The sequence below is a fragment of the Dermochelys coriacea genome, chromosome 2 (assembly GCF_009764565.3).
Source record: "Dermochelys coriacea isolate rDerCor1 chromosome 2, rDerCor1.pri.v4, whole genome shotgun sequence".
Taxonomy (NCBI): Eukaryota; Metazoa; Chordata; order Testudines; family Dermochelyidae; genus Dermochelys; species Dermochelys coriacea.
In genome coordinates this window covers 112,518,063-112,541,931 of record NC_050069.1, presented here as the reverse complement: position 1 = coordinate 112,541,931, position 23,869 = coordinate 112,518,063, and the positions used below count along the sequence as shown (strand labels likewise).

Sequence of the window (23,869 nt, the reverse complement as noted above, 5' to 3'; positions counted from 1 at the left end):
TGTAATGGGACACTTGTATCAGTGGGAGACATATTTAAGTGTAGACACATACACAACTGGGTCAACACAAGGCAGTTTACATCTACCTAACTTAGTAGTATAGACCAGACCTTAGTCTCTCTTTCGTGTATATAAGTGTCTGTCTATGAAAGGACACATGCTTTTATTTCTAACACTATCTAATTGATTTCCGGTACATAATTCAATGTTGTGATGTGCACAAGCAGATGGGGAATGTTAGGAATTAGTAAGGAAGATTCCATCTTTTTTTTTTTTATCAGTCTTATGAAGAAGCAGATTTTCCCGCAATAGTTTCTTCATGAAATGTTATGATTAAGTAAAGGATTCAGAGGCTTGTATTGCAAAGCATCTCCTTTTTGTTACCCAATGCAAACGCAAAGGAGCTGGCTTAACTACAAGAAAGAAATGGTCTTAAATTCCCTAACCTATTTTAAATCCTCTTCCTTCTCCCCCAAATTATGCCATCTCTTTTCTAGAATATTACTTATGTATAACTCCTTGATGGGAGTTACATACATGCATCAAAGGAAGAATATCCCTTTAAATGCTGCTATTGATTTGCACTCAAAAGTTCCATCGACGTCAATGGGAATTCCGTGTGTTGATCAATGGGAGAATATGGTTAATAAATAATTCACCTAACAAAACTACATTAAGAGAATGTTAAAGGTCTGCATTAAACCCACAAAAGAAAGATTTCCCACATTCCCAACTAAATTTATGGTTCAGATTCAGACTTAGTGTATGTGGATCCGACTCCAGTAACATTAATACTTGCATCAATTTCACCAGTTACACAGTTTGGCTCCAAAGTCTTTACTATATATGTAGACACAACCAGGTTCTGGTATGTAGCTTGAAGGAAAGTGCTCCATGCAGTTAAACATGGGTTTAAACCTTAAGTGTTTTGAGTATTTCCTTTAGTGAGTTTGTGGAATCCCTACTAGGTAGGTAGGTAGGTGTGTGTGTGTGTAGGGAGATGAACATCTGAAATACCTTCCATTTTATTTCCATTTGATTCTTCCCCTCCCTAAAAGAGATACTTGACTGTAGCTCTCCCTCTGGCAAACAGGCCTTAACATAGCAACCTTCGAAGCTCGTTTAATGTCCCTCCCTCCATGGAAGAGTAATAGGGGGTTGTACACATTTCTCCCTCCCCTCAGGCTGAACTTGGTCACTTCTCAACACTTCTATATCCTTCTGTTCCACAGACCAAGGGTCTGAGGCCCATAGGGTGTAGCTACACTGCAATAAAACACCTTGCAAGGGGGGAGGGTCCCAGAGCCTGGATTTCAGCCCAAGCCCAGACATCTACATTGCAATTTTATAGCTCTGCAGCTAAAGCCCTGGGAGCCTGCATCAATTGACATGGGCCAGCTGCAGGTGTTTTACTGCCATGTAGGCATGCCCATAGGGTCTGACCTAAATAGAGATTGGCACAAGGGTCTGTGCTATCAGATCTTAATACAGGATCAGTGTCTAAGTTCCTGTCCCTATTGGTGCTGATGTTTTTGGTAGATGACTTCCACTCCATCCCCAACCTCCAGAGAGGAGTGCAATGGAGAGTTAATCTGGAAATAGCAAGTCTGTTAAATAAAACACTTATGGGGTGAACCATTTTGTACTTAAAGTAGATACAAATTGTGTTCTAATTTTTTATTTTATTTTATTTTGTAGTGTGTTAGGGAGCATTTGCAAGGCAAGAGCTAAACATTCTATTGTTAACTCTAGAATGTGAAAGGTTCACCTTTTAAATCAGGGTATGTGGCTTTAACCAGTCTCCTCCAATTAAATTAGGTAGGAGTTGTGTGGCTGAAAACTTTATGCTGCTCATTAAAAATTTACCCCTTTAGCACCTAAAAAATTTATAGATGAGATTTCTTTAAGCTCTTTTAAAGCGAGAGAGAGAAAAATCCCTCTAGCCCATCTAGGAGATTTACCAACTATTCTGCTTTGAGTTAAAACATTTTAATCTTGGACAATAATAGTTTGAATGTCAACTAAATACATAATTGTAATGTCCAGTGTCTTTAAGACTCAGTGGCCCTAGTATTTTATGTTTGCATCTGTTTTATTATAGCATTGTACTATTTAGAATGCAGTGACAGGATCGATTAGATCCAAATGTATACAACCAACAAATTCAAGATTTCAAAGTTCCAGAATTTTCAGGAGAGTTTACTTTCTGACAAAAATTCACTGGTTTAGGATAATTTTACTGCCTACCCCTTCTTTAATGTGATTCTGGTGGCGGAGTATAGACACTTGGTTTTCCACATGGATTTGCTCTGTTTTCCTTGGCCTACAAGGGATTAGTTTTAATTAATGTAATTGGCAAATGTATTGTTCAGTAGCTGTGGCAGACATATCTTTGTGTTTAGTAGTCAGGTTAAGTAGCCCCTTGATTAGAGTTATTAACACCTAATATTGGTGTCTGATTAAGGATCATTCAGTGAATTATGTAGTCCCAATGCTTTTTCCCTCTAGAGCTAGAAGTGCACATTCCAGATGCTCAGATAAGAAACTATGTTAGGGAAATTGTCACCACTACATCAGTGGCTTTGTCTTCATTGCAGAAATGTGGTTTATTTTTACAATGGGATAATGAATGTTAGCAATCCCACTTTAAAATCCTAGTGAAGACAAAGTAGCTGGAGTTTTTAACTAGGTGAGGTCAACACTGCCAGTAGCTGAATTCCATGGTGTAGTTTGGCGAAAACTACAGTGCCTTGTCCACTAAGATTTTACAACAGGATAGGTAATGTGTTAATTATGTCACAGCAAAAACAACTTTTTGGGAAATGAAGACAAAGCAAATGTTACACGAATGCAAACCTCTAATGTAGATGTACTGCATTGGCCCAAAGCATGTCTCTTATAGGTGTGGCTTAAAATGACTGAAGTACTGCATTGATGTAAACTCCACTTTGCACTAGTGTGGTGCATCTGATTTAGAGTCTGTGTTGGTGAAACTGCATCAGCATGGTTATACTAGTGTGAATTTCCACTAGTAGATAGGACCTAAATCTAACCTGTAAATTGCTTTAAAATGTGAAGAGAACCAAGGGAGTTCCTTCAGGAGTTCACACGATGTAAGTTAACTGAAAGTATCTTTAAAAAACAAACAAAAACAAACAAAAAAAACTGAGCCAAATTCAGACCTCGTGTGAATGGGTACAATTCCTTTGACTTCCTTTGACTGCATGTGCTCATGCCAGCACTGATTTTTTGGCTCAGTATTTTCAATCTATCAGTATTGCATTGGAACACAGTTTTTAAGAGTTTATAAGAACTTTTGTAGCCACTTGACAAAGTTTTACTTTGTTGTTGTTAGAACACAGAGAATGCTATATCCTGCAGTTTTTCCTATGTGTTTAACTCTGACATAACAAAAACTTTGCATGTGGTGGTATAAGATCCACAGGAATGGATGAAACAGATAAGTAGGAAAGGTATTCTTTTCTTTTCAGATTTTGGTGCAGGGAGATTCAGTAATATGCAGAGAGAGACACACTGCATCTCTCTGCGCTTGCAGAGGTGAATCTGGCTCCAGATTCAGTTTTTCTTACTAGAAAGAGAGGAGAATTGGAAAGGGAAAGAGGAAAAGCTAAAGGAAAGCAGAAGAAAAGAGGTGCAAGGAGCAGGGGAAAAAGCACAGGAAGGGAGAGAAGTGGGAGGGTTAAGATGTTGGATAGTAATTGAACATGTTATCTACCCTTCAAAAATGGGTAACCCAACAACCTTATTTTGTGTAAACTTCATTCCTCCTTTAACCCCATTCCCTTTGCTGGAGGTATTCGCTGTGGGTATGGCCACACTGCATTCGCAGGTGTGATTGCAGCTCAGGTAGGCATACCCACGCTAGCTTTAATCTAGTTGCTAAAAATGGCAGTGAAGACACAGCAGCACTGGCACAGGCTTCAGCACAGAACCCTAGTTACATGCTATCTTTGTTAGCCCATGCTGAGGTCTGTGCCATTGCTTCTTCACTGCACTGCACTGCTGTGGTAGCTAAATTAAAGCTAGTGTGGATATGCCTACCAGAACTGCAATCTCACCTTTGGTTGCAGTGTCGGCATACCCTGTGTGATGTGTCTAACATAGATTCATAAATACTAAGGTCAGAAGGGACCATTCTGATCATCTAGTCCGACCTCCTGCACAGCACAGGCCACAAAATCTCACCCACCCACTCCTATGAAAAACCTCACCCATGTCTGAGCTATTGAAGTCCTTAAAACTTGCATGTAAACTCCTTGGGGCACGAACACTGTCCTTACCTGTCTGTAAAAGGCTACGCCCTTCAGTAATGCTGTCTATAATAAGATACTACAACTACTAATAGAAACTTGGAAGACCTACTGAAAGAGAAAATTAGTAGCGCCCCCCCGCCCGAAAAGCTGGTGGGAAAAGAGATACACTGGGAGGAAAATTAGAGGGGAAAGAGATGTGATTTACATTAACACCAGAGAAAATAGCATTAAGAAGTAAAAGAAAACTACTGTAGATATAAAAGAAAAGTATATGTTGTATGGTAACAGAAGATGAGAGAGGGACTGAGAGACAAGGGGGGAAAGAAATGGGTGAAGGGAAGAGAATCTAAAAAAAAATTAAGGGCAGGTAATTTTTGTTTTGTTTTTTTTCTGCTGTACAGCTGATGGAGTAATGTTTCAATGTTTGATGTTCTGAATACCTTTCTATATGCATTATGATACTTTTCTGTTAGATGGTCATGAACTATTTTTCTACAGCAAATAATCATACTTTTTTCAATAGGCCTAGAAACATGGAGTATGTAGCAATGCTGTGTATTACTCAGTATATAGTAGACAAATAGCCCAGGAAAATTATTTCTATGAAAGGTATGTCATGTAGCATAATCTAGACAACGAACTAAGTATGGCATATAAAAGAAGATAATGGTAAAAACCTTCTGCAATCTATAGGAACCCACTTTCAAACATGTAGTGTTCACTAGTTCTCCCATTGAAGGTAGGAGAAAAACTTGCATGGATTTCAGTGGGAGCAGAATTAACCTGTTATCACTCAGTGCAAATGACACAGTTAAAAAACTGGATTAAAAAACCCTATTGATTAATGTATAACATGATCAGTAGAACTTAAAAATTGATAAATGAAATGGGCACTGAAGGCAAGGGGTGGGGAGTAAGTGAATTGGGGGATTGCCCCGAGCACTGGTGAGCTCTACCAGTGATGTGGCTCTTAAGAGATTGGGCTGATGGCAAGTGAGGCCTCAGGGCTCCTGTCTGCATGTAAACACAATGGATGTAATCCTGGCTTCAGTGGGGCGAGGATTTCAGCCTATGTAGCTGGAGAAAGAGCTGGTATGTAGATAGGATTGGGATTGCCACATCAATTGTCCAACTACGGGGTATTGCACGTATAGACTAATTAGGTGAAGAGTTTTCTCTTGTATTTTTATGTGAAAAACACAATAAGTGGCATTTTATTAATAAGAATTCTTCCTTTTATGCTGCTTCCTGTTGGTGAACATGCCAAAGGAGCACTCACTCCAATCTTGCTCCATAGTAAATCTGGTAAAAGAAGAGTCTGAATAGGGTCTGGGATATCATTTTTCCTCAGTGTAAAAATGACCATTCTTCTAGAGTTGCCTTCACACTGGGGATTTTAGGGAATTCTCCTACTTTTACTAAAACACCAGTGCAACTCCACCTGGGCTAGCAACAGCTGGAGTGTTTTTGTGTAGACCTGGCACAGACATGTTTACCACAGTGCTGTTTAACCCTGTTTAGATCCTCAGAGAAGAGGTTAATAACTCTGTTGGCATAAGTGCTGTTTAGAGCTAAGTGGAGAAGGGAAACCATATATCTAAGATGCCTAGGAATCCTGTAAAACAAAAAACAAACAAAACCTAACCTAGAGACCCAGATAGTGCTCTAAACCAGTGGTTCTCAACTTTTCCAGATGACTGTATCCCTTTCAGGAGTCTGATTTGTCTTGTGTAACCCCAGGTTTCACCTCATTTAAAAACTACTTGCGTACAAAATCAGACATAAGAATACAAAGGTGTCAAAGCACACGGTTACTGAAAAATTGCTTGCTTTCTCATTTTTACCGTATAATTATAAAATAAATCAATTGGAATATAAATATTATACTTACATTTCAGTGTATAGTATATAGAGCAATATAAACAATTCATTGTCTAAATGAAATTTTAGTTTGTACTGACTTCGCTAATGCTTTTTCTGTAGCCCGTTGTAAAACTAGGCAAATTTCTAGATGAGTTGATATGTCCCTGGAAGACCTCTGTGTACCTCCAGGGGTACACAAACCCCTGGTTTTAAAAAAAAAAAAAAAAAAAAAAAGGACGACTTGTGGCACCTTGGAGACAAACACATTTATTTGACAGGTTTCAGAGTAGCAGCCGTGTTAGTGTGTATTCGCAAAAAGAAAAAGGAGTACTTGTGGCACCTTAGAGACTAACAAATTTATTTGAGCATAAGCTTTCGTGAGCTACAGCTCACTTCATCGGTTGCATTCGATGAAGCGAGCTGTAGCTCACAAAAGCTTATGCTCAAATAAATGTGTCAGTCTCTAAGGTGCCACAAGTACTCCTTTTCTTTTTGCGGATACGGACTAACACGGTTGCTACTCTGATACCCCTGGTTGAGAACCACTGCTCTAAACAATCTGCTTGTCTAAGATTAGAAAGAGCTGACTTGTGAAGGGGAGCTTTAGAGTTTGAGCAGAACTGCCTTAGTCTGAAAATTCAAGAGCATCATGCTTCAAAAGATGCAATAGATTTATCAATAGAGTTTTCTTACTCTACTCAGAACTGAACTTTCATCAGAGACACAGAAGAATACAGAATTAGAAGTAGAGGTAGAGAATGTTTGGTTTGTAGATTCCTATAGCTCTTTGCATCTGAAAGCACTTCTCAATGAACCCATCTAACATGTCATTTAGATCCATCTATACTGCTATTAAACACCTGAAAATTGCTCCATGTCAGCTGAATTGGGCTACTGGGCCGTAAAATTGCAGTGTAGACGTTTGGGCTCCAGCCTTAACGTCTACACAGCAGTTTTACCACCTCACAGCCTGAGCCCCATGAGCCTGAGTCAGCTGACACAGGCCAGCCACAGGTGTTTAATTGCTGCATAGACATACAATCATAGTCTTACACAACATACCTTTTTTCCCCCTGTTGGTTACATTTCCAGAATGATCAGGCACTCCTGTGGGAGTAATTGGTCTAACTATAAACATGTCACCTCCTGTAAGCATAGTCTCCTTGGTTTACTGTGTCATAACCTATTATTTAAGGCCCCCATCTACATTAGATTTTTCAACTATTAGTACTTTCTTTGAGAAATGAGTTTAAACAGAAAATTCAGTGTGGATGGAGTCAAAAGAACTACAGTCATTGCCTTGCAAGGATTCTTTGTCTGGGATACTGCATGTTATTCAGCATTGACAGAGCTGATGCTGGAGTGGATCCAATTTATACTAGGCCCATATTCTATTCCTTAACCTGTTGGATCTGTACCAAAACTAATACAGGAACTCCTACAGTAAGAAAAAGCTCTGCCTTTTAATTGACTAATGAGATTTCCTGATTTTGTTAATGTAATGAATCAGGAGGAAGAGTTAAGTTTTAAAGATCTTCAAAGTTTGCTGTGTATTTTTATGCTATGTCTTTGGTGCCACATACACCATACTACAATGAGTAAAGAAGATAAGCAATAGATTACAGAACTGCCCCATCCATATACCTGCTCATCCCACAATCCTCAGCAGGACTTAAGAGATCCTCCAGAGTCCACACTCTGCAGCCTGTCTTCCTGGTTCCGTAGGCTCCTTGTGTTGAGCAGAGCTGGTGAGACCGGGAAGTAGGTTGGCACTTTCAGAAAATGGCAGTAGTTGGTGAGTCTGAGCAGTTCCATCAGCTAAGCTTTGCATAGTTCAACCAGTTCTTCTAACTAAATGCAATAAAATGACAAAAGTGGCTTATATCTGAGATGATATCACAATGTGCATGTGAAGTACGGAGTTTGGGGGACTGAGTTTTTGACATAGAAGTCCACAAGTATGTGAGGAAACTGACAAATTTTCAAAAAAGAAGCCTTTTAAAATGTTTCCTTTGCAATAGCCAGGAAATATTTTAATCAAAAAAGGCGCAAAGAAAATGCAACTGACCCATGAAATGTTATTGTGCCACATTTGGAGATTGAAGTCAGTCATTAGAATGAGAGAGACGGAGGGATGTTAGTTTTTGTGATAATCTGAATGCAACCTCTGCTGACACTTTGATAATACACACAGGTTCACATGTGCACACAATGCCTATATAACTTAAAAATTAATTCAGACTATACACACCAAACTTTTGGAGACAGAACCATAAGACAGACTTTGTGGCTCAAACTCACCTGCAATATAAATATCATAAAGCAGAAAAAATAGGGAATACGTTCACTTTTCCAAAAATACAGTGCTACCTTGAATTTCTGAACTGGCGAGACTATTTCTTAAATGATGAACAATGAGTCACTGTGTTTTACAAGTCTGGGTTCATTCACTGTATGACAGGTGTTGCAAGAGCATGAGAATACACATCAAATATAAACAGGCTAAACAGCTTCACAGTAGCATCTCCATTCAGTAGTAGGAAGCTGTGGAAAGAACTAAATGCATCCGATGAAGTGAGCTGTAGCTCACGAAAGCTTATGCTCAAATAAATTTGTTAGTCTCTAAGGTGCCACAAGTACTCCTTTTCTTTTTGCGACTACAGACTACAGACTAACCCGGCTGCTACTCTGATACTTGAGTTTAGTCTTCCCAGTATGGATCAGATAATGGGATCTTGAGCATAAGTACCTTCCCCACCCCCACCCTGTGCTCCTAGTAGGAGAATCAAGACTGCTACACTGCAACACTCACAAATGATTATAAAATCTTAATTTGTAAGAGAGAATGTTACCAAGCCATTAAGCCTTAGGAAGGTTCCTTTCTTATGCATTTGATTTCCTCATGGGTATTTCTCTGGATTTCTCAGGAGTAAGGGCCAATACAAACTACACTGATAATTGGACCACTTATTGCCATGGGGATAATAGCATATGTCTTTTTTGAGGAAAGGATCCACCTGAATAGTGGACGATCACTTTTTCTGATTGTTGATAAGGTTTAAGTAAAATTCTTACTTCTCAGCACCAGGGCAACCCTCAATGTGCTGCAGAAAAGGGAAACTTAAAATGATCCTGGATCCGCATATTTAACAGTAATTTTTGAGGAGTCACCTATGAGTTTACCTCCTTATTCTAGCAGCATTTTTCCTTCACTTCTAACCTCTTATCTCTCTACCGATGGGCACCATTTGTTCAGTGTCTGGAAAGGAGGACTCCTGGCCCCTTTTTGTGCTCCCTTTCATTTGCGCTATCACCAGTGGAGATTTCCCAAAAAGAGGTAGTGGAGACACACCCTACAGCCTTCATCAAGATCGCAATCACCAATATTCTTCCATGGATTTTTCCTGCAAGTGTAGTTGTAGGAGCTAGAGCAGGTCAAGAATGTTTGTCAGAATGACTTTCCAATTGTTTCTGCAAAATCCACAGGAAAACTTAAATTTTGCCAAAAAGATTTGATTTTGATGTTGGGGAAAATCTAAATTAAGTATTTCATTTTGGGGTGATTTGACCTGAATCGGGATATTTCATTTTGTTGAACTGACCTGAAACGTGTAGTTTCAAGTCAGTTCAACATTAAACTGTATTTCCCTGTGATGTCACATTCCCTCATGGGAGTTATAATTCTGGCCTCCATTCTTTCCTACAGACTGGGCTCCCTGGAGAACTGCATCTTCCTAGACGCAATGCCAACACGCCTCTGATCAACCTGTACAGTGCCTCATGGGGGTCTCGTGGCTACGGATGCATCATGGGAGGTATAGTAGGGCCAGGGGGCTCTGCCCACAGGCGAGAATGTGGGCATCAGATTCCCAAACTACAACTCTCAAGAGGTAATGCACCACATTACAGTAATACAATTTAATGTTGAACCAACTCCGAATTTTGGACAAAAACAAATGCTGAAATATTGGAATTTCCCACAGGATGGAAATTCTGAATTTCACTTAGCTCGAGGAGCAGCAATGTTGTTAGCTCTCCTATATATCAAATTTTGAGAGCGGGAGTCCTGAAGATGTTCCCAAACTCAAGTCTCCTCCTCCTACATGATGGTGGGATGTGCATGACTGTGGCAGTGGCATGTGCATGACTGCTGTGAATCCAGGCTGACCATAAGCATATAACTTGATATCAGCAAATATAATGAATTTAACAGAGTAATAACATATTAGTAGCAGATTTGTCACAGGCCTTTCTCAACAGGACAGACATCGAGTTCTCTGCAGGTCTGATCACAACAACAGGTTCTAACACTCTACGTGCTTTATCCACAACAAAACCACACCATATCACCTTGCATTAACCCATTCATTAACTCCAATAATAGGTGGCATTTGACTTGCATATTTATGGTTATAGTAGGAAAATTAAAAAAAAATTGTCTTTAACAGATAGGAAATTAATTCATTTCTCTGAGCCCTTTTCATGTATTTGGGTGATATTGTTGTCATCATCGATTGTTAACTGGGTAACCTGCTTTACGTAGTCTCTCATTTGCCCAAATTAATTCCTGGGGTACCATGGACTTCAGCAGAGTTAATCCAGGAATCAATATGAATTCCCTTTATTACATAGCCACAGAGGCAGGCTTTGCCTAAGACTGCAAATGCTCCTTATATACGATCATCAGCTATCCACCTTCTCTGTGGTATTACACGGTGATGATAGAAGCTGGCATGCTAGTTGCATGCTGACAGTACGTTGCCCAACTTTTTGCAGTTGGTTATAAGTATTATCAGTGAAAAATATTTGTTTTATTATTAACTATTAGGATACATAGGTTTGTTAATTTCTTAAGGTAGAGCCTCGATACTACAGTAATACAAATTTTAAATTGGTAAGAGATACGTGGGGCCAAATTCATAGCCATATGTGTTTTTTTGTGTGGGGAATTGTAACAAGCATATGACATCGCAATGCCTTAACTACTTGCCTCCAAATACTGTACAAATAGAAAATGGGAAATACAGGATTGTGATTGTTACAATTTAAAGCAGATAAATAGATTTATTTTTCATTTCTCAAATGAAAGATATCCATTATCTCTTTAAGGAAACCTGCAAGCCATTTGGTCCTAAAAACCAGAAACTTTCATTGCTTATGCCATAGCTATCAATTTGTTACAGTAAATCTCTTCTTCCACCCTTTCTGAAAGTCAGACATTAAAACTGTTTGTTCTGTCAATCCAGTTTTACACAACACCGGATAGCAAGATATGTATTGTGTTTCCTAGCCCCCTGCCCCAAGGTTTGGTGTCTGCAGCTGAGAAGCACAAAACATTGCATACCCGCCCAAGTCAATTATGGTGCAATCCAAACTAGACAGAGCAGAAAAGTAAGCTGCTCCAGGGACATATGTTACATGCACTGTATGGTAACAAATCTAAACCTCTTCATTACGACACAGTATTTTGTCCATCACTTCACTCTGAGAATATATAATTCTTCTTTTATTGCAAGAAGTGTTAATTTGTGAGCCATATGTCTGTGGCAGGATTTAAATCAGCAACCAACACAATACAGTAGAACCTCAGAGTCATAGATTCATAGATACTAAGGTCAGAAGGGACCATTCTGATCATCTAGTCCGACCTCCTGCACAGCGCAGGCCACAGAATCTCACCCACCCACTCCTATGAAAAACCTCACCCATGTCTGAGCTATTGAAGTCCTTAAATCATGGTTCAAAGACTTCAAGGAGCAGAGAAGCCTCCCTCAAGTCAACCATGCCCCATGCTACAGAGGAAGGCAAAAAACCTCCAGGGCCTCTCCAATCTGCCCTGGAGGAAAATTCCTTCCCAACCCCAAATATGGTAATCAGCTAAACCCTGAGCATATGGGCAAGATTCACCAGCCAGATACCCAGGAAAGAATTTTCTATAGTAAATCAGATCCCATCCATCTAATATCCCATCTCAGGGGATTTGGCCTATTTACCCTGAATATTTAAAGATCAATTACTTACCAAAAATCACCTTATCCCATCATACCATCTCCTCCATAAACTTATCGAGTAGAATCTTAAAGCCAGATAGATCTTTTGCCCCCACTGCTTCCCTTGGAAGGCTATTCCAAAACTTCACTCCTCTGATGGTTAAAAACCTTCGTCTGATTTCAAGTCTAAACTTCCTGGTGGCCAGTTTATACCCATTTGTTCTTGTGTCCACATTGGTGCTGAGGTTAAATAATTCCTCTCCCTCTCCTGTATTTATCCCTCTGATATATTTATAGAGAGCAATCATATCTCCCCTCAACCTTCTTTTAGTTAGGCTAAACAAGCCAAGCTCCTTAAGTCTCCTTTCATAAGACAAGTTTTCCATTCCTCGGATCATCCTAGTAGCCCTTCTCTGTACCTGCTCCAGTTTGAATTCATCCTTTTTAAACATGGGAGACCAGAACTGCACACAGTATTCTAGGTGAGGTCTCACCAGTGCCTTGTATAACGGTACTAAAACCTCCTTATCCCTACTGGAAATGCCTCTCCTGTTGCATCCCAAAACCACATTAGCTTTTTTCACAGCCATATCACATTGGCAGCTCATAGTCATCCTATGATCAACCAATACTCCAAGGTCCTTCTCCTCTTCCGTTACTTCTAATTGATGCGTCCCCAACTTATAGCTAAAATTCTTGTTATTAATCCCTAAATGCATAACCTTACACTTCTCACTATTAAATTTCATCCTATTACTATTACTCCAGTTTACAAGGTAATCCAGATCCTCCTGTATAATATCCCAATCCTTCTCCGAATTGGCAATACCTCCCAGCTTTGTATCATCTGCAAACTTTATGAGCACACTCCCACTTTTTGTGCCAAGGTCAGTAATAAAAAAGATTAAATAAGATTGGTCCCAAAACCGATCCCTGAGGAACTCCACTGGTAACCTCCCTCCAGCCTGACAGTTCTCCTTTCACTAGGACCCGTTGCAGTCTCCCCTTTAACCAATTCCTTATCCACCTTTTGATGTTCATATTGATCCCCATCTTCTCCAATTTAACTAATAATTCCCCATGTGGCACGGTATCAAATGCCTTACTGAAATCTAGGTAAATTAGATCCACTGCATTTCCTTTATCTAAAAAATCTGTTACTTTTTCAAAAAAGGAGATTAGGTTGGTTTGGCACGATCTACCTTTTGTAAAACCATGTTGTATTTTGTCCCATTTACCATTGACTTCAATGTCCTTAACTAATTTCTCCTTCAAAATTTTTTCCAGGACCTTGCATACTACAGATGTCAAACTAACTGGCCTGTAGTTACCCGGATCACTTTTTTTTTCCTTTCTTAAAAATAGGAACTATATTAGCAATTCTCCAATCATTCGGTACTATTCCTGAGTTTACAGATACATTAAAAATTCTTGCTAATGGGCTTGCAATTTCAGGTGCCAATTCCTTTAATATTCTTGGATGAAGATTATCTGGGCCCCCTGATTTAGTCCCATTAAGCTGTTTCAGTTTCGCTTCTACCTCTGATACCTCTGAGTCATGAACACCAGAGTAGCAGCCGTGTTAGTCTGTATCCGCAAAAAGAAAAGGAGGACTCGTGGCACCTTAGAGACTAACAAATTTATTTGAGCATAAGCTTTCGTGAGCTACAGCTCACTTCATCAGATGCAACCGATGAAGTGAGCTGTAGCTCACGAAGGCTTATGCTCAAATAAATGTGTTTGTTTCTAAGGAGCCACAAGTCCTCCTTTTCTTTTAACCAGGGGTTTGTGTATAAGGAATAATCTGCATTGCCAGGCAGTGGCCAGGATGATTTTATAGGTCTTTTCCATCTCTTATTTCAATAATTTTATGCTATTTTACTAAAACACTAGTGGCGCTTCTGGCAGGCGGGTACCTCAGGCAATGCTAGATTCAGAACATAGAGACTATGAAATCAAAATATAATAAAATTTACCTTCATTTCAGTTGTATGGAGCACTATCAGCTGTCAGTGAGCAGCCAAGCACTTTAATCTTCCAGATAATGTATCCATGCAAGGGAAAGCTGCTCTTATGCCCCAGACTGTACATTGCACAAAAGAACACCAAAGCAACAACATCTGCAGAACTTCAGGGTGGGTATCCATGTGTTGTTGAACACAGAGGACTGACGGACGCTTTCAAATGTGTTATTCGACTCTGAAAAATGATTTTATACAAATGGCATTGTTGGACTCTCTCTTAATGACTTCCAGATCAAATCTACTCAAATGACAAGTAAAAAGTTATTTTTCTTATCGCTAGTCCTGCCAACTCAACCTGGAATCTTGAAATCGAACTGGGATTTTTCTTGTTTACATGTCATCAGCAATTACCTAACAATTCTACTGACAGTGGATAAGGCAGAAGAGAATCTAGTTCTGTTTCCCATAGCTGTATTAGCTGTGCAGTGCTCATAGTAGTCAGCATTTTAGTCAGTAAAATAAGCCAATATGACTCCAAATACAGACAAGGAATCATGTCTATCGAGTTACAGGGTGCTCTTTTTATATAGTTACTTGCCACAGTAGAAGTACACTTTAAAGAAGGAGCAGCAGATAAACAGCTGAGGAAGATGGAAGTGCATTATCTAAATTTATAATTGAGAACAGCTGCAGTGACTAAGGATGGGAAGTTTAGTACATTGACTTTTAAAAATGGAGACCTAAGTTCAACTTCAGAATTCGGTCACAAGTGAAAAGGAGTTCATCTCTGCTCTCTTCTTGAAATAACCACACACTTTTGGTATAGGTGTCCATCTGTATTCAAGGGAAGCCCAAAACTTTCATCCAGGCCAAAATTTGGCCCTAATATTATAGGATGCTGCAGGCCAGGTCTGAAAAGTTCACTAGCTGAGCGGCATGAGGAATTTTACCCTGTGTTTGTCATTATATCTGGTACAAAAGTATTCATCTATAACTTTTGTAATAATTCAGGATTCTTTTAGAATATCTAATCCACCAGGGCTAGTCAGAGAGCCTTCCTGATTAAGTGAATGTTGGTAATGTACGTTGTTCGAAATATTTCTGAATTATTATTATTTGTATTGTGATAGTGCCTAAGCACCTCAGTCATGGACCCAGCCCCATTGTGCTAAGTGCTGTGCAAACACAGAACAGAAAGGTAATCTCTGCTCCAAAAAGCTTACAATCAAAGTAACCTTGGTAATATTTTGTAGCTCTGTGTAACCTGAATGAGAGGATCTCAGAGCACTTAATAAACATTGCAAATATTAATTAAGTCTTGTAACAATCATTTTGCATATGGGGAAACGGTGGAACAGGGAGAGTAAGTGGTTTACCGGCATTCACAAAGCAAGTTTACAGAAGAGCTGACACTAGAACTTAACCCTCCTGACCTCTCATTCTATGCTTAGCACTAAAGTGATAATATTTTTATTTATATTTTACTGTGAAATCTAGATTGAAGGTACAGTGCAGTGTAATATGGAATATCTTACATGAAATGAGCATAGGGAAATTTCCTTTTATCATGTTTTAAGGTAAGTATAGGGTGAAAAGGCATTTTGAAACTTGAATGCCTAAAATTAGACACTTAAATCCATATTTAGGTACTTAAACAAATGTGGCCTGATTCTCAGTTGAGGCTGAGCCCCCACCATTTTTTGGAGTCAATAGGAGCTGCTCGTGTTCAGCATCTGTGAAAATTAAGTCACTACTAGTTAATGGTTTACAAGCCTATCCTTAGGCACCCAGGTTAGGTGTTTTCAATCAGATATATGGGTATGGGATTCGGGACTTTTGTAAATTATTTGATAGGCTAATAGACATTTAGATATATAAATGAGGATTCAAAATGCTATGGCAACTTCCTGGTAGAGGCATCTCTAGTGAAATATGTCTGAAACCTGTAGTCAAGGCCCCAGTGACCTTTTGTTCAATACTAAAGCTGCTACCCAAATGTCTCTGTTTAAGAGAACCCAATATTAAATACCTGTTTTCCAATTGACACGGCTGAATGATAGTGCTCATCTTAAAAAGAAAAGGAGTACTTGTGGCACCTTAGAGACTAACAAATTTATTAGAGCATAAGCTTTCGTGAGCTACAGCTCACTTCATCGGATGCAAAAAAGGTTTTCTCCACCAAATGCATCCGATGAAGTGAGCTGTAGCTCACGAAAGCTTATGCTCTAATAAATTTGTTAGTCTCTAAGGTGCCACAAGTACTCCTTTTCTTTTTGCGAATACAGACTAACACGGCTGCTACTCTGAAAAGTGCTCATCTTGTGTGAGACCTAAAGTATCCTAGCCTAGAGGAAGGCAGAAGCAGTGTTTCTCTTAAGTGTTGTCAAACTAGAAAGAATGATTGTTCCTAAATTTTGCATGTGCCAGCATAATAGAACGTTGTCATGCAAATTCCTATTACCTAGCAGTTCCCTAGTACAGAAAAATAGTGTTACCATATTTTATTAGTAAAAGGGATGCTTTTAATTACAAACACTGTGTGCTTTTTAAGAACAGTTGTCAGGACAACGTTGAAAACCATAAATGAGTGCCAAAAAATATTTTTCTGGTTTAAAAAGGAGCTGGGGGGTGGGGAGGGGGGCGGGAAGGGAGTGAGGGCAGGAGAAACCCTAAGAAGTTGAATCTTTTGGTTTGAATTTCTATAAAAATACTTAATTGTTTGTGCTTCCCCCAATTACTACTGGGAAAAATAAAATAATTATTAACGAATGTATTTTTTTATAGTCCTGCTAAGTGCAAAAATATATTACACAGACTTTCAAAGCCTCTAGAATTTTTTTAGAACTTTGTGACCCTGTATTACATTCTAATTTATTGAATAAACGCACTGGGGTGGAACATTAATTTACACATGTAGTTCAAAGACAGATATAAGGCTGATGTTGAGAGAAGTCAGCTGTCAGTGTCAGCACTGTGAAAAAGGGCGGGGACATGGTTAGGGGGCAGAGAAATGTGCATATAGCAGTCATGTTCTTTATGTGTCACACATAGCATGGACAACTGCATGGTCCTCCTGTGAAGGAGAGATTGTTGTGTGGCTACCCAACCAACAGCAACCACTGGAAGATGTGTTTGGGAGTGAGTGCTAGCGATCACATAGGGATATATCTAGCAACCACTTGCCAAGGCGACAGGAGGCTGTTTTATGGTCACAACAAGGCAGGGGTGAAAGTAAGTTAGAGGACTTGCTAGTACACAGGAGTCCTGAGCAGGGGGCGTGGCCTCAACCGGAAGAGGCGTGGCCTCAAATCCCCGGGCCCTTTAAATCTTGATTTAAAGGGCCAGGGCTCCAGCTGTGGTAGTGGCGGCTGGGAGCCCAGGGCCCTTTAAATCACCCCTGAGCTACCAGCTGCAGTGGCGGCTGGGAGCCCCGGGGCTCGGGGGCGATTTAAAGGGCCCAGGGCTTCAGCCACCGGTACCGCCCTGGCCCTTTAAATGCCTGCCGGAGCCCCACCACTGCTACCCAGGGCTCGGGCAGCAGGGCTCAGGCAGGGATTTAAAGGGCTTGGGGCTCCAGCCGCTGCTACCGCCCCAGCCCTTTAAATCCCCTCCGGAGCCCCGCCGCTGCTACCCCAGGGCTTCGGCAGCAGGGCTCAAGTGGGGATTTAAAGGGCCCCGGGAGGGTAGTGGGGGCTGGAGCTCTGGGGCCCTTTAAATCCCCACCAGAGCCACCACTACCGCCCTGGCCTTTTAAATGCCTGCCGCAGCCCCACCGCCGCTACCCTAGGGCTCGGGCAGCAGGGTTCAGGCCGGGATTTAAAGGTTCAGGCGGGGATTTAAAGGGCCCCAGGGCAATAGCAGGGGATTTAAAGGGCCCCGGAGCTTCAGCCCCCACTACCCTCCTGGGGCCCTTTAAATCCCTGCCGCAGCCCCACCGCCGCTACCCTAGGGCTCGGGCAGCAGGGTTCAGGCCAGGATTTAAAGGTTCAGGCGGGGATTTAAAGGGCCCCAGGAGGGTATTGGGGGCTGGAGCTCCGGGGCCCTTTAAATCCCTGCCGCAGCCCCACCGCCACTACCCCAGGGCTTTAAATTGCCCTCTGGGAAAACCGGTCCTGGTAGGGCATACCGGCTTACTTTCATCTCTGCAACAAGGTTCATTTGGGCTAGCAAGCCAGATAAAAGGAAGGAATCGTTTACAAGTGAGGTTCCCATTTCTGTCTTCCCTATGCTCACTCACTTTGGCTTGGCTGTCCATATGCAGGATTGTGGAAAGGAAGTGAGCTTATGCTCAAATAAATGTGTTAGTCTCTAAAATGCCACAAGTACTCCTTTTTCTTTTTGTGGAAAGGAAAATGTTATTGATCTGTTTTATTTCCTTTAGCTGTTAGACTTTTTATTTTTGTTTCTGTGCTGCATTAGGTATGCTGTTTTAGTTTTGAACACTTATTATATGGTTTGTTTCACATCATCAAAGGCCTTGGACTTGAATGGGGCCCCTTAATGTTGTGCAGACTGGCTACTTTGTGGTATGTAGCCACTGCATTGTTGCACTGGCTACCCTCATCCTGAGCAACAGACAGTCCTGTAACAGGAGGTATTAATTAGAGGTGGAGCTCATGGTGCCATCTATGGTTAAGGTTGTCCGACATTTCTCATTATAGGATTCTCTTTTCAGTTGCTTATAACTTTGCCAAACACATACCATTTAGGCTGCAAGTTTCCATGCCAGTTGTCTGCCTCCGGTTGAATTTTTTGGCAACGTTTCAGCAGATATGGCTCTGCCATTTTTGAGAACAAAATTAGGAAAAAAAATACATGGTTTTGCTTACATTTAAGAATTTTTTAGAACTGTTTCACTAAGAAGCTCTAGCAACTCCATGCTTTGGAGCTGGAATTTGAAACTGGCAGGGGGATTGCCCTGGTGTCAGGTATGTGCCTTTGGCCATTTTTGTGAAAAACTACCCATAAATTTGGTCAAGTGATGAGTCTTTGAAAAGTCTCAATTCACACATGTTCAGTAGAGACTTGTTGGAATTTAGCAGCTAAATTGTCCAAATATTCCATCTGTACTGAGCATACTCCATCCCAGGGATGCCGAGTTTAAGCAGGACTTTTCCTGCAATTACTCCTTCTGGATGCTGAGGGCCACTGTGGCTCTAGGCACAGGAATTGAGAGTAGGGAGACTATCTGCCTCTCCTGTATTCTCAGTGCTCCTCATGCCAGCTCCCAGGCAGCATGGAGGAGGAAATTGGTTGACTCGAATGCAAAGGAAATGAGCTGGACATGGGCTGGTGGAAGTAGAGTGAGTAGCTTGGGACCAGGAGCCTGTGGGGTAGTCAGAGTGGAACTGAGAGCTGGCAGCGGGAGAGACTGGGACTTGTAAGGCAAGGAGACTGGGCATGAGAGCAAAGGGATGGAAACAGGAGAGAGTGAGAGGAGTAGGAGCCATTGTGTCTGGAATGACTGAGACCAGCTGAGAAACACGGGAGGGAAGGGCAGAGAGACTAGGACTGGCTGGGTGAGGAGACTGGAAATGGAATGAAGAGCCAAGGAGGGCAGAGACTGGGACAATGAGTAAGTATGGGGCAGGGGAATGGACTGGCATAGGCTGGAGGGATGGGGCAGAAGCGTCTGTGCCCATTAGAGCACTCTCCCTTCCAGAATCTGGAATGGTGAGCAAGACTTCTGAGTTTCACCATTCCTTCGCTGTCAAAAAATATCTGCAAACCCATGGTCAAAGTGTATATCCCAGTGGCTGCCTTGCAACTTTAATTCAGTCTCCTTAAGTATATGTATTATGATATAGTTTTAAATTGCAAAATCACATACAGTTTTTTCCATAGGGCCCCTGCCACATTCAGTGCAGAAAATGGTCTGTACGTTGAGGATGAATCAGGGTTATGTAGTGAAGGAGGCTGTTGTCTGTAGGACCCCTTGCTCAAATTTTTGCAGAAGTTGTAAGGTGTGTGGTGAACAAAGCAAAGGATTGCAGGAAGAGAAAGAATGGTCTCAGGGTTAAGGAAGATTAATATTGCCCTGGAGAACTGAATTCTATACCTGCCTCTGCAACAGAGTTCCTGTCCCAAACCAAACTTTTCACTAGTTGTGTGTTCCTACTTTTCTAGATGTCCAGCTTGAGACCCTAGTGTCTGCAGAAGTTCTCAGCACTCACAGCTGCACTTGAAGTCATTGGGAGCTGTGTCTTGAACATATAAAGTGCTCTTTAATGCTAAGTACTCTGAAAAATCAGGTCCTAAGCCTCAAATTTTGCACTCAACATTAAAGGACACTTTTTAACCTAATTTCTGTGTGCCTCTATTCTGCAACTGTAAAATGGGAATATACTCCCCCCCCCCAGTCTCACAGGGATGATGTTAAGATTAATTAATCAGTGTTTGTGAAGCTCTCAGATACTATAATGATGAGCACCATTTAAAAAAAAAACCCATGAGGAAATGAATAATTACATCTCAGAGCAGAGTTTGAATAATGTGCAGTAAATAAGATATGGGGCTACACATTGAGCAATGAAGATAAAATATTGAAGAGCTGCTAATTAAGTGAGCACTGTCCATCCTGTATTGAATGAGGCGGGGTCCTGTGGAAAAAAACATATGTGAACATGTTATTAAAAACTGTATCATTATGCATATGCACAAGGAGACCGAACCAAGGTTGCATGGGCAACTTTAGGCAATCCTAATTTTTGAATGCTTGACTTTGCACCTTAATGTTTTCAATGTATTTTGTCATGTAATATACTATATAGAATTAGTTAGATCTCTCTCTAGTGTTAACATAGGCAATCAAATCCTAAAAAAATAATAATTTTACATTAAAGGAAAGAAATGTCAAATCCCTTTCCTTAAAACACTGAGAAAGTTCCAGTTTTGTCTGCAAAATAATTTTTCTACTTGGAGAAGAAAAAGGGCTTAGAGATAGGAATTTCAGTGTGATAGAAACATCATCAAATAAATAGCCTGCTGTAAATGACATTTTAGGCAGCTCAATCAATATCCTGCCAGGAGAAGCACACTATCTTGTAAAATAGTAATAAATGCAATGAATTGCTTCATTGTGGACTTGTTGTAATCTATTTTTATATACGTTATTTTTAAAAGGATGAGAAAATATACCTTCCACCACTCTGAAATAAACACCATTCACATTGTTGTTATGAGTTGATGGAAATATTTGTCTAATAAGTTTTCTCCATATCTCTTCTTATGACTTGCCAAAGAATAGTGTATTTATATTACACTAGATTGGGAAACTGACGTACAGAGAGATGAAGCAATTTGCCCAGGGCATCACAGCAAGTCGATGACAAAACTGGGATTAGAACCTAGATCTCCTGCCTCCCACTCTGGTGCCCAATCCAATTATTGGATTTGAATTATATTTACTTACATGCTGTATTAATTGTATGTATCAAACAGGGCATCGCAGGCCTTACACAACTAATGATTACTGTAACAGAGGGTTTTGGTTTGTATTATTTTTTGGAAGAGAGACTTTTTAAGATCAAAAGCTATGTGGAAAAATGGTTTAAAAACTAAACAAAGCTGGACGTTAGAATTTTAAATATGACTGTAGGTCACAAGTAGCATACATTTGTTGGGTCTCAGCCTAGTCTCCTTTAAAAAAAAAAACAGCAATTTTTTACACAGGTCATAATTTTTAATCAGGAGAAGTTTAAGATTATGTATCGGGGAATGCTGGTCAGGAATGAGGTGCATTGGCAATCCTGCCTGAGCAAATGAGAACAGCTTCTACCCACACAGGCTGCTGAGAGTACTGTTAGTCTCATAAACACTAAAAGATTAACCCCCAAGTATTACAAAAATATACAGAATAGGGGTATGCCCATTTCTTTATAATAAAACTGTTCATACTAAATAAATGATGGAATGTGCCTTGATTCCATTGAAGAACATATGTAACTTTCGAAACTCTCTTAATTAATATTAAGTTTATCACTAAAATCCATTTGTTTTTATGTAGTAGTGAAAATAGGTGTAAAGCTCATGGAATTCACAGTTGTTGAACCTTGCTCTTTCAACTTAGAAAAATAAACTTTTACTTAGAAACAGTTTTTCATTAGGCTGCATGGGGGTCAAAATAATGCACACAAAGTATTTAGCGATACAGTTCCTGAAAAGCATGTTTGAGATTTATTCTGTTAGGCTTAAAGCAAGCTTTCTTTAAAGCTAAAATGTTCTAAGTGCACTAAAATCTGTGTGGTTAGTCAGAGTGCCTTGAAATTTGGTGTGCCTCATGGGGATCTGGGGTGTGGTCAGTGATCCAAAATGTGGAGCCATTTGACCAAGGCATTCCTGAGCTATAGTGCCGGGGGAAAAACAGCTTTTCTTGAACTTAATACATTCTGGCAAAAAAATTTCCCCACGTATGGATAGCGCTCAAATGAGGGCTCAGATAATCGCACCTGGTCTCAAATGCTCTGTAGCAGGTCAGTCCGATAGCCAGCTGGTCTAGTGGTCAGGTAGTGGCTTAACAGTTCTTTACAGTCTGGTTGCACTGGAAGGGGCCTGTCTGGGTTGTACAGGCAGGCCTCAGACTCACCTGTGTGTCCCCTCTTCCCTCGTTGGGGTTCTGTCACAACAGAGGGGAGAGGGATTACAGGATGGGGACACAGGCCCACCCGTTCCAACAGGTCCTGACCCAGAGCCCTAAGGAGTGTTACAGTTTCCAAACCACTCATTGGTACACCCCAATTTACACTCCCCCCTGCCTTCCCAGGTCACTGGAGGCTGGGCCGCCCCCATTTGGGGCATGGTCATGGTTTTAGTCGACAAAGTACCATTCTTTGGGGCATCTCCTGTCTTCTCAGCTACAAAGTGGGTTGTGGGGGGCATCACTGCTCCCAGAATGGCCTTACCAAGGCGTCAGTCACTCTGCCCACAGTTCCAGGCATCCACCTCCCTTCCTGGTGCAGCCTGTAACTCCTTTTCCCCTCTCACTGGGCTACCAATGCCCTTTTTAAACTGTCCTGCCCACCTAGGACATGTGCTGCAGCTGTTGCGAGATGGGATCTCTCTAGCCAAGTACTGCTTCGTGTCTTGCTCTGGTTTAGTGTGGTGGAGTCTGCAAACCATATCACACATCCACCCCCTCAGCTCCAGAGTTGCTGGGAAGAGTTGTGACAGGTCCCTCCCCCAGTCTCATGAAAAGAAGTCTGCATTTTTATGATCTCTGCTGGTTTTATGTAATACTTCAAAGCAGTATAAGTGCAGAGACAAGTACCACCACATGATTCAGGAGTTGTGGTCTTTCATGGACTGTAGCCATCCTAGGGATGCATGGTCAGTCACCAGCCAGAACATCACCAGCCAGAACATCCTGGTGATGTCAAGGAATTATGACGTGATTGGAATAACAGAGACTTGGTGGGATAACTCACATGACTGGAGTACAGTCATGGATGGTTATAAACTGTTCAGGAAGGACAGGCAGGGCAGAAAAGGTGGGGGAGTAGCACTGTATGTAAGGGAGCAGTATGACTGCTCAGAGCTCCGGTACGAAACTGTGGAAAAACCTGAGTGTCTCTGGATTAAGTTTAGAAGTGTGTGCAACAAGAGTGATGTCATGGTGGGAGTCTGCTATAGACCACCGGACCAGGGGGATGAGGTGGATGAGGCTTTCTTCCGGCAACTCACGGAAGCTACTAGATCGCATGCCCTGATTCTCATGGGTGACTTTAATTTTCCTGATATCTGCTGGGAGAGCAATACAGCGGTGCATAGACAATCCAGGAAG

General features: G+C 41.0%; 1 long non-coding RNA gene across 1 annotated transcript in view; it reads left to right on the top strand.

Annotated features, from left to right (window-relative positions):
• LOC122458763 overlaps nucleotides 1-10,021 on the top strand; it is a 45,032-nt gene extending 35,011 nt beyond the window's left edge. Inside the window, exon 3 of the long non-coding RNA XR_006279000.1 lies at nucleotides 9,844-10,021. This is a non-coding gene — a long non-coding RNA (uncharacterized LOC122458763). The remainder of the gene's footprint in view (nucleotides 1-9,843) is intronic.
• The last annotated feature ends 13,848 nt before the right edge of the window (nucleotides 10,022-23,869 follow it).